Source organism: Phascolarctos cinereus, unplaced genomic scaffold (genome assembly GCF_003287225.1).
Source record: "Phascolarctos cinereus isolate Bilbo 61053 unplaced genomic scaffold, phaCin_HiC Scaffold_8;HRSCAF=390, whole genome shotgun sequence".
NCBI lineage: Eukaryota > Metazoa > Chordata > Mammalia > Diprotodontia > Phascolarctidae > Phascolarctos > Phascolarctos cinereus.
This window is the reverse complement of record NW_027556291.1, coordinates 47,356,866-47,361,652: the sequence shown is the minus strand read 5'-3', so window position 1 is coordinate 47,361,652 and position 4,787 is coordinate 47,356,866. Positions and strand designations below refer to the sequence as shown.

At 47.8% G+C, this 4,787-nt stretch overlaps 1 pseudogene; it reads right to left on the bottom strand.

The window, feature by feature from the left end:
* Positions 1 to 325: 325 nt before the first annotated feature.
* LOC110201352 (elongin-A pseudogene) lies at positions 326 to 2,851 on the bottom strand (annotated as a pseudogene).
* Between the last annotated feature and the right edge of the window lie 1,936 nt (positions 2,852 to 4,787).

The window sequence follows — 4,787 nt, the reverse complement described above, 5'->3', positions numbered from 1 at the left end:
AGAGGCAGGAAGGAGTTTTGTTTGAGTAGACAGTTTACAGATGCTAAAACCTGGAAAATGGTGCTGTTAATCCTTATTTCTAGGCAGGTTTTGGAAACACACAAAGCAATAGGCTTATCAGCAGCAAAGGTTCAAGTCTTTTTGGTGAGCTTCTTGGTCCTAGCCTTCACATCCACACATACCCAAATTTCTTCCCTGATCTCTTCCTTTCTTTCCCTATCCTCTTTATGAAAAAGTTTATGACTGGGCAAATCTGTTTTTGAAAGTCTTGACAGGCTTGGCCATCATAGGAGCAACTTTCCTCCTAAGTGTTTTCTTAGAATGCTCAGAACTTTGCATGGCTCCTTGATGGGACCAAGTGAGCACTGCTTGTACTTGGGCCATCAGATGGCTCCTTGTCTTGGGCACCACTGTCAAGGGAATTCCTGCTGCTCGAGGTATGCTGTATAGTCTTGATGCTGGCATTTTTGAGAACCATTCTTCCTCCTACTCTCAATATCTGTCTTTCTGGAATGTCATAAGGAGACCTGGACGCAGGGTTAATGAATAACATCTTGGTCTGTCGACGTTTGGGTCTTTTGGCATGAGCTAATCGGATTGAATTGGTCAAGCGGCACAGCCGCTCCTTCTGAGAATCATGGAGCCGAAGGTACATCTCGCGCCAGGATTCGAATTCTTGTGGTAGCTCTTTCCTAAAATCGTGAGAGCAGTGAACTTTCCATAAGTTATCAGAGTCCTCAAGGAATATAGGATTGTAGTCCTCAATTCTATAGAGCTGCTGAGGGGAACATTTCTCCAAAACTGGTGTGAGCATATCATAGGGCACTTGGCCAACTTCATAGATTAAGTCTATATTCTTCTCAAGGACTTTGATGCACTGTTCATACAGGGATAACACTTTTGGTGTGTAAGAGTTTCTAGAGCCGGAGTATACTTCCACTTTTGAATTAACCCTACTCATAGGTAATTCAGCTACTCTGTTCTCTTGGGAGGTGGAGGGTACTTGCTTTTTCAGCCAAAAGGCAGGATTCAGTTCACCAGAAGAAAGAGGGTGATAAACAGTCTGCGATGACAAAAGAGGGTGACAAATGTCCTTAACTGATGATGAACCTGTCCATGATTGGAGGGCTGGTAATGCTGGACTCCCATCAGAGCTCTTTTGGGGATTGGCTGAACCAGCCCCAGCCTGGTGCTTCTTTGGCTGGCTAGAATTCTCCATGGGCAGTTTTTTAACTGCACTGTGGCTTTTCAGCTTTGGGCGGCTCTCCTTTCTGCTCCCAGAAGTTGGAGTTTTACCCACCCTTCTCTTCTTGGGCTGGTCATAGAGAAGGTATGATTCAAAGGACATCGAGTGCTGCTCAAAGCCATCATCCACCTCTGACTGTTGAGCTCCTTGAATTGTGGAGGGTATTTTGTTTGCATTAAAGGCTTCAGTTCTCTTCTGGGTCTTCAACTTGTTAGAACCTTCTTTGTGTTGTATTTCTGGAGTGAATTCTCCCTTCTGCATCTGTCCATGCAAGCTATCTACACTTAGCTTGGACTTTTGCACTTCTGTTTTCTGAGCATCTTTGTCTTTTGGTTTATAAACGGATTTGCCAGAAGCCATCTCCGAGGGAGGCCCACATGTCTTCTTGCCACTGCTGCCTTCTGTTTTCTTCTCTTTCTTGGGGGCACTGGGCGCTGCCTGTTTCCCCTTGGGGCTGGTTTTAGAGGATGGATTTGAACCCTCTTCTCTGGAAGCAACCTGAGGTAGCTTTTCTTGGCTCAGCTCCAAGTGCTTCCCTTCCCCCTTGTCACTCAGTGGAGCCTTGTTTTTCTCAGAAGACTTGTGACCTTTGCTCTGATGTTGATGTCGATGAACAGTCACTTTAATCTCCTGTTTCACACGACATCTCTTTGGGTTGTCTCCCTCTTTGTCCTGTATGACCTGATTCTGCCTTTTGTGGGGCTTCTGGGGTGGCCTCAGCTGATCTGCCTTTTTTTCCATGGACACCTGTTGAAGGTTTGTGGAAGCCTGAGGTGACAGAACATGAGACTTGCCTGATAATTCACAGTTGTAATAATGCAAAAGTGAAAACTGGTTCCCAGATGCCTTCCCATCTCTTATCTTCTCTTCTTTTTTCTCCACTTTTGAATCCCCTTTTGTCCCCACTTCTCCTGTCTCCTCCTTTCCTCTTTTCCTTACTTTTCCTGTCTCCCCTTTTTCTTGTTTCTTTCCTTCTCTTGATTCCCCTTTTGCTATTGTTATTCCCTTTCCTCTTGTCTTCCTCTTTCCTGTCTCCCCTTTTCTTGCATCCCTTCCTTCTTTCTCCCCTTTTCCTTTTATACCCTCTCCTCTGCTTTTTCCCCTTTCTCTTGTTTCCCCACGGAGGGAGTCTTTGAGGTTTTTATCAAGTTTTTGGTATTTCTTTTTCCTGCCCTCCGGACTGTCTGGCAGCTGGCTACACGAAGCTTTCCCACTTTGTTGATCGGGCCCCTCTACCTCTCTTTCCTTGGGCAACGCATCTCGGGGCCGTTTTCTGGAGAAACGTCTCTTGGGCTCCGGCATCTCTGACACCTCCGGCATCCCCAGCACCTCCGGCTCCTTATTCTGGGTGGCAGTTTGAACCACGGGGACAAGTTTCTTCCATTGGGCCACTAGGCCTCTGGCAAAGACCGCGACTTGCTCATATTTTCTCAAAGCATTCACGGTTTTCCCCACTCTAGTCCCCGTGAGTACGTCCAGTGTCATAGGTAAGTCTGAGAGCCTCTTCAAATGTTTCAGCAGCTTTTGAGGCGTAGTGCTCCGTAGGAGCCAGGACTGCAGGCACCCCACCGCCTCAAGCAGCGGAGAGTTAGCTGACTCCGCCATTATTGTTCCTGATACCTCTGCCTCTACCGGAACTGGGGTGCCTGTTGGGTATTGTCTTCAGGAGGTAGGGGGCAACAGAAGCGGAAGGAAGGTCGGGGCAAAGGGGAGCAAGGAGATATGCAGTATGGGAGAGGTGATATCAAGGGAGGAAGGGGGAGGAAGGGAACATAAAGAGGGAGGAGGGTATTTTTTTCTTTTTTTTTCTTTTTTCTTTTTTTTGCTTTTAGGCAATTGGGGTTAAGTGACTTGCCCAGGGTCACACAGCTAGTAAGTGCCAAGTGTTTGGTCTGAGGCCGGATTTGAACTCAGGTCCTCCTGACTTCAGGGCCTGCGAGAAACAGGGGTATTAAGAAGGGGAAGGTGACATCAGGGGAGGTACGGGACATCAAGAGGGGGGAAGGGACGTAAGAGTAGGAAGGGGATGTGAAGAGCGAAGGGGCATTGAGGGGAAACATAGTGATGATAAAAAGGAAGAGAGAAAGGAGTAAAAAGGGGACATATAGGGGAGACAGAGACAAGAGAGGGAGGAGGAAAAGGGGAGGTGATAGAGGAAGAAGGGACAAATCGTGGGGAAGCATGGAAGAAAGAGGTGGATAGATGAAAGGGGAAGAAAAAAAAAGAAGGAGACACAAAGCAGGTAGGAGAGGGAGAATGAAGGACAAGGGTAGGGAAATGGAGTGAGGAAATGTAAATGGGGAAAAGACTGGGATGGGGAGGATATGTATGGGAAGGATAAAAGTGTGCCAAAGAGAGGGGAAGGAGCAGGGATAGAAGAGGTTGGGAGGGACTGGGGAGGGGAGGAGGGATGGAAAGACTGGGGAAAGAGAAAAGAAAAAGAGTGGACATAAAGGAATGCCCCACCTTTCCCCTTCATCTCTCCTTACCCTTGATCTCCACTTCTCCATCTCCCATTCTCCTTTTCCCCCTTCATTCCCCCTGCCTTTTAAGGAGGGGCAGGAGAGTAGACAGAGAGTGGAAGAGGGAAAGGAGTAAAGATGAGGGAGACAGGGGAAGGGGGGAAGTAGCAGCGAAGGGAGATGGAAGGGAGGGAAACAGAAGAGAAAATGTATAAGGGGAGGAAAGAAAGGGATCAGAAGTTGTAGGAAAAAGGGGGCAAGGAAATGGGAGGGAAGAGGACAGAGAATGGAGGAGGAAGGGAGACCCTGTGGGAGGAGGTGGGGATAGCCTAAGAAGGGGAGGAGAGAGACAGGGAGAGGAAAATAAGAAAGGGGTGAGGCCCATCCCTGTGGCTCCCCTGCATACCCTGCTGGCAGAATGGCTCTTCTTCCCAATACACAAAAATGTCTAGACTCCAACCTGATTTCTGGGCAGGGGCCATAGACCTTGACAAGGTTTGAGAAGTTCTCTGTTACAGTAGATTTGGGAGCCAGGGACCTGGATCCCAATTGTTGATTGCAGATGACCAAAAGCTTCCTCCACACCCCTCTGCTGGAAGTCACTGACTTCCCTCCCTCTTCTGAGGTTCCTGGAGTTTGAGCTGGAAGCAACCACAGATGAGACTTGGTCCAACCCTCCATTTTACAGATGAGGAAACTGAGGCGCAGCAATGGCAAGGGACTTGCCCAAAGTCGCATAACCACTCAATGTCTGAGGCAGAGTTTGAACTGAGGGCCCAGATCATAGGATCATAGCTCTCTAGAGCCAAAAGGACCTTCACAGGTCTTCTAGTAGAACGCCCTCATTTTACAAAGAAGGAAGCTAAGGCCCTGAGCTTAAATAGCTTGCCCAAAGGAACTTGATACATAGGGTCCTAGATCTAGATCTGGAAGCACCTCAGAAGCCATTTAATCCAAATCCCTAATTTTGCAGAGGAGGAAATTGAGGCCCAAGGAGGTTAAATGATTTATCCAGGGTCACACATAGTAAGAAGCAGGATTTGAATTCAGTCCATTGAATTCCAGCACCAGCCCTCTTT